General features: G+C 41.0%; 1 pseudogene; it reads right to left on the bottom strand.

Annotated features, from left to right (window-relative positions):
• Window positions 1-5,229: 5,229 nt before the first annotated feature.
• Window positions 5,230-6,531, bottom strand: LOC114689431 (annotated as a pseudogene).
• Between the last annotated feature and the right edge of the window lie 4,974 nt (window positions 6,532-11,505).

The following is an 11,505-nucleotide window of genomic DNA, read 5'->3' as shown; positions in this document are numbered from 1 at the left end:
CCTTGAGCTGCTGAGGATAGTTCTTGATAGCTGAAGCTTCAAGGAGACAGTTCATCCCTGGAGGGTGAGCTATCTCAGACACCTAGAGCTGCTCAGAACCACAGCTCTGCCCTGAAGGTGTCTAAGGCATCTGGAACTGTTTGGCTTAGCTCTGATGGCTGGATCTGCAAAGAAGCCACCCAACCCTGGAAGGTAAATTTTTTCTGACTTCTCGGGAAAGTCATACCTGTAACTGCTTCAGCAGGGAAGAGTATCCTGATTGTTGTGGAAAGTCAGCATATCCCTGGTGTGATAGGGGATGGTCTCCTCATGGGATATAGCAATCCAATTCCTCTCCTGGAGAGCCACTACAGCTGAGCTTTGCTCAGCCCCCATTTGATGGAGCTTCCTAGCAGAGTTCTGCTTCTCCAGCCTAAGATGTTGCTTTCTTTGCTTCACTCTGCAAAAAGGGAAAACCCTGCAGAAATATAGCAATCTCCTCTGGCTCTGGAGAAAAGTGTAACTTTTTCAGTTCTCCCTTGTTTTGTCCACTGAGAGATGTCTGGGGAAAGATCTTCTCTAAGCCAGTGAATGGAGATCTTCACAGACAAAAACTCTTTTGAGAAAGATTTATTTAGGAAGGAGAAGTCCAGGAGAAGAACAGCTGCCTCTACCAGGGTGGAGAGAATAACCTTTTCTAACTGACCAGGCAGGGTGGTTTACATTGGATATCTTGGGGTAAAGTCAACCAGGAGTTGACTTAGGGCCCAGGGTTTTTGCTGTTCTGTGACTGCTTAGTTTCACAAATCAATTGGCCAGGGCACAGATGGCTCTGATCTGACTGAGCCAAACTGTTTTTTTCTGCCCTGATCTGAGCCATCTTTCCCTAGTTTGGGGCTCCAGGTTCAGGGTGGGTTTCTTTAGACAGCCCCTTTTCCCTACAGTTCTATTATAGGTTTCCGGTCTGTCCAACCTCTGGGCCCTAGCAGTCTAGTGATAGTTATGGGTTCATTCTTGTTACATGGGTCTCAAGCTGGGCCAGCCATTGTTTGGCCACACCCACAGTCTCTGAACCTCACTTACCCCAGCACATCCCATAAGCAGGATAGATTATAGTTTGAAGATTATGTGGGTGGGATGGTGTCCCCATCTCCGCATTAGAGGTCTTGCCTGGCCACAGAAGGTAATCAGCTTAGGCTACATATCTGCAATTATTAGGAGTCTTAGCTGATCTCATCCTTGTAGAAGAGAAAGAAATCATGGAAAATACCTTCACAAAAGTAGCACAACAAATAATATAAAGTATCTTCTTATAACAAGTTAAGAGATAAGAACTCTTCTTAAAATCTTATGATAAAAAAGGAAAAGATATCAAAACATGGAATTATCTCCCATGTTTAAGGATCAGTAGGATTAATATAGGAAAATGGCCATCTTACTTAAAGAAATGTAAAACTTCAATGTATTTCCCATTAAAAATCCCAACACAGTTCTTTTTTAGACCTTGAAAGAACAATATTCAGCTTCATATAGAAAAAGAAAATATCAAAGATAGCTTTTAAAAAATTTCTTTACAGTAGTAGAGCTTTTGGAGGTATCACCATCCCAAATTTCGAGCTCTGAAACAGTTGGTATTGGTATAAAAACAGACATGTGGATCAATAGAATTGAATTGAATTGAAGGTCCAAACATAATTTCACACATGATATGGATACCTAATTCTCCACCAAGTTGTCAAAAGTATACAGTGGAAATAAGAAAGAATCTATAATATATGGTGCTGATATAAGTGGATGTCAGCATGTAGAAGAATACAAAGGATCCACAGGTAGCACATATTTTAATAAAAAAAGTTAGTACATTATATTGGGGTTGTAAGCAGTACAGCAGACTTTAATAAAAAGACTACTACTGAATAATTTAATGAAAACTAAAGAAATCAATATATATTAAAAAAAATTTATTGCTATATGATGTAATAGAAAAGGGAGGTAGCCCTTTTCAAAATAAAGGCACAACTTACATCTGAATACTTAACATTTACATCTCAGGTGCAGTTAGGCTCAATGAAAGGACTTTTGTCTCAGAAACATTAGATGTGTGCACAGTGCCTCCTATCTGATTATCCTGGGTAGTAATTCCTTCCATTCTCCAAAACCTTTTTTATTTATTTTATAATTTAATTTAATTTTACATATCAGCCACGGATTCCCTTGTTCTCCCTCCCCCGCCTCATTCCCATCTCCTCCAGGACAAAACTCCCCTGAGGATTGAGTTCAACCTGGTAGATTCAGTCCAGGCAGATCCAGTCCCCTCCTCCCAGACTGAGCCAGGTGTCCCTGTATAAGCCCCAGGTTTCAAACAGCCAGCTCATGGACTGAGTAACAGGACCCGGTCCACTGCCTGGATGCCTCCCAAACAGATCAGTCTAATCAACTGTCTCAACTTATTCAGAGGGCCTGATCCAGTTTGTGGGGCTCCTCAGCCTATTGGTTCATAGTTCATGTGTTTCCATTATTTTGGCTATTTGTCCCTATGCTTTATCCAACCTTGTTCCTCAACAATTCTTGGCTCATACAAACCCTACTCTTTCTCACCAATTGGACTCCTGGAGCTCCACCCAGGGCCTACCCATGGATCTCTGCATCCGGTTCCCTTAGTCATTGGATGGGGTTTTCTAGCACAACAATTAGGGTGTTTGGACATTCTATCACCAGAGTAGGTCAGTTCGGGCTGTCTCTCGACCATTGCCAGTAGTCTATTGTGGGAGTATCTTTGAACCTTCTTAATAATAGACCAGGTCTGCACTAATAAGTTCATTTAGAAAATGGTGTGCACATATACCCCCAAAGAGCCAAACAATGGGAGATAGAGGAGGACAACACAATGTAATAAATAGTTCCTGTTCATTTTGATATCACAAGTCTTGAATTGCAAAAAACCTTGGTCATACTTGATAAGGGAACATTCTGACTTTGAATGAAAAAGTGAGTTCAATGACTGAGTAGAGTACCAGAGAAAAGCATCCACAAGTTTATAACTACAATGCATGGGGAAGCCACCCAGCAACCACATCCTGACAGAAGCACACTTGGAGATACAGATCTGTCTTTCTGATTCTATAAGACACTTCTTCCTCATGGTCCCATAAATCTTCATTAATGCAGTACTTATAGCATGATTCCACCAAACACCATTTTTGTTCCTGATGCATCAAGAGGGCCTGAAAACCACATGTTCTGGAACACCTTACTGAAAGTCCTGTCCTCAGACTTTCACTTCTCAGTATCCAAGGAACAGCCTAGTCCTCTTTATGACAAACAATGGCAAAGCCTTGTCTTCCCATCAAAGACACAGCGCTGGTGACATTTGAGGCAAATGTCTGTAGCAAAGGTGACTCTTATGGGTTGTCTTTTGGCTCTGAGTATATCCAGGAGATCAGGACACACACTGGCAAATTTGTTAACTTGTACATTAACCCAGGTCATCATAGCACTCCATTGGGGCAGGGTAGAACTCCTCAGTTAACTTGCTTAGATTGGCCAAGATTTGCAGAAGGTCCAACAGGACAGATATGGAAATGACATTGTCATAGAAGTTTACCCTGGTTAGCTGGAGGCACTGGCTCAGAGCAGGCAGGAGGGCACTAAGCTGTGAGTCCCCAATAGCCACAGTCCTCTAACTCCAGAATTTGCAAAAGTGGCTGCTACATTCTCAAGGAGAAATTGGAGAAGTGTAGGACATAGGTTGAATAGTACCACACCACAGAGGGTCAGGTGCTTCAGCTGAAAAAGTCTCTGACACCGACAGAGGTGTTCCAGGTCTGACTGGGAGAACTCAGAGAGTTTGATGGACAGAGACTCCAAAGGGCTCTTCAGGCATCTAAGGAAAGAACAAGAGTTTAGTTCTGTCTCCTGGTCTGGGTGGGCATTTTAGTTTAGACACTACTACAGAGACAATATCTTAGTTTAGGTTACTATTACTATAATAAAATGCCATGACCCAAAGCAATTGGCTGAGCAAAGGATTTATTGGACTTATGATTAGAAATCAATCCACAATCCATCACTGAAAGAACAATAGGCAGGAATTCAAACAGGGGAGCAACCTGGAAGCAGAAGGTATACAGAGAGACCAGGCAGAAATGCTGCCCATTGACTTATTCTCCATGCTTTGCTCAGCCTCCATTTTGTAGAACAGAAGACAACCAGCCAAGGAACTGCCCCACTCACAGTAGGCTGGACCCTCCCACATTAATCACTAATAACAAAAATTCTCTACAGGCATGCCTATAGGCTGATATTTTGAAGGCATTTTCTGATTTTTGAGTACCTGCCTTTCAGGTGACTCCAGTCTATCTATATCAATTTGATATAAAATTAGTACACGGTACAGTACAAGGTATCACAAAAGCAAAGTCAGAGTGTCTATATATGGGAACTGAATGTCCAAGGTTTCCTCGATAGAATCACAACACTGTTTCCTAAAGTCTATCACATCATATTGATAGGCTCAGAACTTAGTGGTGCAGCTTCTCATTCCCAATATGTTAGAGAACCAGAGATTGCCATTATAACCTAGAAAGAAAGGCTAAAAGGAGGCGTTTCTAGTCACAATGCTTCTGACAGTGTCTTGGCCTGTGTCCTGCAGAAATCACTACAGTTCCACATTCTGAATATAGCCTATGTCCCTCTTCTCTGCATCAGTCCCTGAAATTGACCCTCTGCCCATTGCACCCACAACAATTCACATCTACTATGTCCCAATTATGCTCCACAACATCTGTTCCTCCATCAGGTGTTAAAAGCTGACAGAGCTTTCCACATGGGAACAAGATCATTGTTGTTCACAAAGATATAAGAACAGAGATTTCCAAGTGAAACTGCAGAATGCTCCTCATCCCCTTAGGGACCTTTGCTCTGTCTTGTTCCCTCCCATCAGGGCTGACAGATCCCAAGGAAGAATACATAACACAAAGAGACTCTATGTGAGCCACACAGTGTGCCTAGAAAGTACAGAGTAGTAAGAAAGCTCTCTTAAGTCACTAACAACATCTTTGCCGTTTATTTGTGAGTGGTCGATCAGTGAGGGCAATTGTTTTTCTGATCCATTTAATATGGAATCCAGACCATTCTCAGATATTGTAATGAGCCAATAACTGTGAAAGTCACAGTGGCTGCCTTATCTCAGGTGCTCACTAATCTCTAATATAACAAAGGAAGGTTTGCTGTGGTAGGCAAAAGAGCGCTCTATAATTCCTTACTGAACAACTGTTTCATGTGCTCACTGGAAAAGTAGTAAACATTGATGAAGAGATGCTGGAGACAGTTGAGTTTGGAAATTTGAGAAATGAGCCTAGCAGTATATTTCTCCTCTATGTCTTCCAAGGAATTTACAGCTTTTTTGGTGTTAACATAAATGCGTGCTAGATGGAGTTTGCGCAAATTTCTCATCTGGCCAAAGCACCGTGCGAAACAACTCAGTGCTGCAGGAGTCCAGCCTGTGGATAGCTCCAGTTCCTCAATGTAGCATGGCTGGAATATGTTAAAAAACATTCTTGATAATCTTCATAGGAGTCTCACAGATTGTCACCTTCATACAGCACAGCCTCACAGAACCTTTTTGCTGCTGGGCCCACTGCAACAAATATGCTTGCTGTTCATCTAGGTGAGTTCTTAAGTCAAAATCAGTGAACCACCTTCAAAAGACGCCTCAGGGCATATCTATTAAGGCCATTCCCTGTTTGCTCCTTACTCAGTGTCCCTGTTGAGCTCTCTCCACATTCTATTCCAGGCCATGCATCCAGAAGACATGGTGCACATTTCTCAGGTCCAGGACTCGAAGCTTTGACTTTCTGTGAGAGAAAAAGGTGAAGTGTCATAATGAAAGGACAGGACGAAATAGAGTCAACTTTCATTCCACTTCTCTAAGGTCAACAAAACCTATCAGGTAAGGCTCCTTGCATAAACTACATCTGAACACTTGTCCTGCTTCCCTCATTCAGTTACCGTTGACTTTTTTTTTGTATTACCTGGAGGAGAGGACAGAGAAGGCTAATCCTACTATGTGTGCATCTACTCTGAAGTGCCCTGAATTTCTGAAAGTTGATTATATTATTACTCAAATTTTAAATAGAGGCTTCTCCTTCTTCAGACTTACAAATGAGGATCATCAGATGCCTCTGATCTACCAGTGATCCCATGTACTTGACTCCACATATTCTTTCTCAGTAAACTGGTAACTCCCCTTCTGTTCTATTTGGCCTTACTGAGGTGAACATCTGTGTCAACAGCATGTCTACACCATCCAGCACAGCTTGTAATATTACCACATCAGGGACCTGCATCAGTGCCCCAGAGGGAGGCAGGAAAAGGGCCATTCTGCCACCATCGCTGTCAGTATCTTCATATGTCTGCTCTTGAAGGCCTCCTTGAACAGGATGGGAAGAGCTCCATGGGCAGCTTCTGCAGTGTTGAGATGGCCAAGGCCTCATTCCTAAGCAGACTCTTTACTGCCAGTTCCAGGAGTGTGGATGGGGCCTCAAAGCTCATTCTGATGGATCTTCAGACAGAAGAAACTGGTAAAACATTCAGGAGTCATGTTTTCATGCTATGAAATTGAGTTTTATAAGTCTCACCCATCATAAGAATCCACCCCCCAGGGCTATAGTCAAGATCTCAGTGTGTCTTCTTGTACTATAATCTCAAATCCTCATGCATCTCAGCAGATTATCTCAAAAGAACTGTCACAGGCACAAGTTATCCATTGTCCCATGAGGTACCACACTCTGCTCCTCTGAATCTCACTCCCCTTTGGAAAGATTATTCAGAAATAAGCAATGAGACCAGCCTCTTGTGGCAAATAGAGACTGATGACCTATCAAGTCCCTTATGAAAATAGAGTGCTAAGGTAACAAGTACAACCTATAACCTACCCATTTTCTCCATTCCATGTGTTCAGTGTACACGGGGAGGACTGAGGAGTGTCTTACAAGTGCTTTATATCTTGAGCTTCTATATCTATTTATACTCAATTCTTCTCACACCATCCCTTTCTATCCTCACCACCCAAGGAAATACTTCTGTCTGAAAGGGGGGTGGAGGGTTCATCCACTTAATCTTTTGATTATTTTTACATAGTGTATATTGACTGAGTCATAGCTCATTGTGTAAAAAACTAAAAATACTTAAACTAAAGAGAATTTGAAGAGTTCATTAATTCATTGATTGATGGAATTAATTTGTATGTGATTTTACATGCACATGTGTGCATGCTTTTTGTGTTCAATTTTTAGTATATCACACACACACACACACACACACATATATATACACATATATAATGGTATATAGACATACATATATAATGGTATATATACATACATACATACATAATGGTATATATATATAATATATATATATATATAATACTATATATATACCATTCACAAGGTTGTCCATGACCTTGGCTAAGAAAGACAAGTAGGGAAAAATGTAGTTTAATTTACTTTTTAAAATGTGGTTTTGGATACAGTGCAGTATGTGGAATTGCATATGCTCCCAAAGTTGAATTGAAGACGTTATGCAGCACAGGCATGTGTCTCCTGTCCCTAATCCTTCCTGTTACTGAAGTGTTCTGTTTCAGCTACCCTGTCTGGTTTGTGCACTCTCCCTTTAAAACACTGAATAGTGCCAGGCAGTGGTGGCACACACCTTTAATCCCAGCATTTGGGAGGCAGAGCCAGCAGATCTCTGTGATTTTGAGGCCAGCCTGGTCTACATGTGAGATCCAGGACAGCACCAAAACTACCTGGAGAAACCCTGCCTCTCCCCAAAAAAATTAACCAACCAACCAAACAAACAAACAAAAAAACCACTGAGTAGATGACAGACATGGTACCAGTTGCCTGCAATGACAGTACTTTCAAGAAAGAATAAGGAGGATTCCAGGGGAGTCTAATCTATATAGTGTTACTTCAGGCCAATTAAGTTTAAAGGATTTCAAATAAAATTTAATATGAAATAATTTATTCTAGGAGGACTGGTTTGTTGGATTTGAGCCCAATAAACAAGTACTCTAAAAATGAGTCATCTATTCAATTTTGTCTCTTCATACACTCATGTCTTGCCTGGATCTAAGATCTTCTGTGCTTAGACCCTCAATATTACTCACCAGGTGTGACAGGTGTTTGCTACCTGGATCCCTTTTATTTTACTTTTCTTTCATTTTTTTCTCAGAAAATGTCATGTCAAATAGTCACATCTAAAACAACCACATTCCCATAGTCCCAATTCTCTACTCAGCTAACACTTGCAGCTTGTGTTCATGAAAACTATTAGTTACTGTTTCATTCCACAAATGAATGAAAATAGTAACATGTAAATTCCAGTCTAATAGGCATTTCTATTAAAGCAAAACCACACATCAAAAAAACAATTCAAAATTAAATCACAAAACAACAATCAAATTCTGTTTTTTTTTTCTTTTTAAATGGAGAATCTGGAAATATAAGGCGTTCTCAGAATACAAGAGGCCACCTGATGGAGGTAACTTACCTGATCTGAAAACTGGTGACAGAGATCCTGTTCTCAGCAAGTCCAGGCAGTATGTGACTCAAGACTCCAACACTCTGAGAAACTTGTAGGGCTCCTCTCACCCTTTTATGCTCCTTCCCCCACCAACTTCTCTGTGTAGCCCAACCTCCCAAGAACATGATTCCATCTGATTGGGAGACTGAATGTCTATTGACTTAATTCTCTTTGTAATTGTTTTTTCCTTAGTGTAGTTTGATTGAACCAAAGCACCTTGTGTGAAATCAAAATTACAAAACTATTGAGAAATTGAAGAGTTTAAGCATTGATTGATTTATTAAATATATAATATATGTGTTGATATGCTTGTGTGTGTGTGTGTGTGTATTATCCTGTGTATATTGTTTTAGTGTATATATGTAGTCTCAGACTGAGACATGAAGGCTAGAGTATCAGTAGCCTGATTTTGGTCCATCACTTTTATATAGCTAATGTCAAGAAACAAGAGTACAGCCATACCTTAATCAGGGAGATGGAATTTTATGTTTCAAAAAGTTCCTTGACAATTGTTTTAAGGGGTTCTGTAACTGTGCCATAGAAGGAATAGAAGCCTGAGGCACAAATGAGCATTCCAAGTACTCTACCATAGAGAAAGAGTTACAGAGTTTGTGCAAATTATGGAGACCTGGGGTTTTGTGAAACACAAAAGCTTTCTGGCCATTGAAAGATCTGGTAGTAATAAGGAATAGGCTGTGGTTCTAGCTCACCCAGAAGGCAAGAGAAGCTCAGTCAGCCATGGGAGATGCAGCCAGACCAGATCAAAGCATGTTGCATTAGCTGTTAAGTGAGCTAGTGATGGCAATGGCCTTGACACTCCAATACTACGACAGAACTACTCAGAAGCAAGGGTATAAAATTATATGCCAGTTCTTCAATCATTCACTAGTGATTGCTTCTCACTTTTCACTCTGCTGAAAGATCACAAGGTATGCTTGTGATCAAGTGTATTTCTCCTAAGTCCTTCTCCTTCACTAGAGATCCTTTTCTGATTTGCAAAGTCAGTCAGTTTCCCATGTTGTCATGTCAGAAGGACAACAAAAGAAAAGTCAGGATTTGCAGCACCCTTGTGCCCATTAGGACCATTAATTGTAAAGCTGACTCAGAGTTTTTACAATGAGTTAAAAAAAAAAAAAACAGATTACATAGTGAGTTCCAGAGAAGTCTGGTTATTTCTAGTGAAGGCAGGCAGGTCAGGTGTCCAGAGTTGTCTTTAGCGACTTAACTAGTATCTGTCCAGCCTGGGCACATGAAATAGCAAACAAACCAATTTCAAAAGATTGATTTGTGTGTCAGGCAGCTCTGCAGTCACTCCGTGTTCTTTTCTTTCTTTGTAGCCCTGGGGATTTAAGCCTGTGTTTTGAATAATGCAGATTTTTCTAGGTTTCCATAAAGAGATATAGACTGAGAAGGATTTCATAAGACCAGGTCCCTTAAAAATGCAGGATGCTTGATGTAGGGGAAGCTGTCATGGCAGTCCAAGAGCAACCAGTGGATCCAAGGAGAGTTCTTCTATTTTTGGATTTCTGAGTATAGAGACTCTGAGCTTAGAGAAGACACCTTCTATGTGTCAGATTAGTCAAGGTATAGATGAGTTATGGGTTAATTTAAGAAGTTAATTGTATTGACAGGCAATAGTGGCGCACACCTTTAATCCCAGCACTCAGGAGGCAAAAGCAGGAGGATCTCTGTGAGTTCAAGGCCAGCCTAGTCTAGAGAGTGGTTTAAAGGATAACCAGGACTTTTACACAGAAAAACCTTATCTCAAAGCAAAACAGACAAAAAATATTTTTTTTTTGTTTTTGGTTTTTGTTTTTGTTTTTTTCAAGACAGGGTTTCTTTGTGTAGTTTTGGTGCCTGTCTTAGAGCTCGCTCTTTAGAATAGGCTAGCTTGAACTCACAGAGATCTGCCTGGCTCTGCCTTCCTGAATGCTGGGATTAAAAAGGCGTGTGCCACTCCCGCCTGGATGCAGAAAATCAGTTTTATTATTCCCACCGTACCTTGGGCCTGCTACATAACTAGGGACTTCAGGTTGATGCAAGTTACTAGACGGAACTCACAGCTTGCTCTCCCCTGCCTCCTATGCAGTCCCACAGCAGCCTCTGCCCTTTAGCACTATTAGCCTGCTCCCCCAGACCTGTTGCTGGTCTATAACCCAAGTCGCCCCTTTTCATATATCTGTATCTATATGTGTTCATTTGCTGTGTCCCCCATCCCACCACTTACCACTTTCTGAGACAGTAACATCCCAGGCTATAGAGATATAGACACATTTTAGGCCAGAAATGCCATGCAGGCAACACAGGTCATTTTACTTTTCCTTCATAGTGTGAAAAGCATTCATTTAAATTCCTCAGGCTGGCTTTGAACTCACTTTTAATTGCAGACATGACTTGACATTGTACTTTCATATACATCCTCCTGAACAAGTGCCACTATAGGCTCCCATCAGCACACTCATCTTGGCAACTTGAACTCAGACTACCCATAATTTTGACCTGACCAAAGATTATCTTCTTGTGATTCCCTTTTTGTTGTTGTTTTTTCAAAACAAAGTTTTTCTGTTTATGTTTGGAGCCTGTCCTGGAACTCGGATCTGTAGACCTGGGTGGCCTTGAACTCACAAAGATCTGCCTGTCTCTGTCTCCCAGGTGCTAGGATTAAAGGCATGTGGCACCACTGACCAGCTTTAGGATTCTTTCTAATGTCAGAAACAAGTAAAACACTCTGCTGTGTCATTCAGAACTCCAAAGGAAACTGTTAATAAAAATTGGGTTTGATTGAGTCAGTGAGTAAATCCTGGTCATCTACAACTTTCCCTGTCTTCCAAAGACAGAATATGTACCATAATTTTGCGCCATGCAGAGGCAGAAAGATTAGACATTTAAGGCCAGGCTGGGCTACCTAGTGCTTTTAGGCAAGTTGTGCTATATATA

The sequence above is a fragment of the Peromyscus leucopus genome, chromosome 1 (genome assembly GCF_004664715.2).
Source record: "Peromyscus leucopus breed LL Stock chromosome 1, UCI_PerLeu_2.1, whole genome shotgun sequence".
Taxonomy (NCBI): Eukaryota; Metazoa; Chordata; class Mammalia; order Rodentia; family Cricetidae; genus Peromyscus; species Peromyscus leucopus.
The sequence above is the reverse complement of the archived record's forward strand: the minus strand, read 5'-3'. Positions and strand labels throughout refer to the sequence as shown.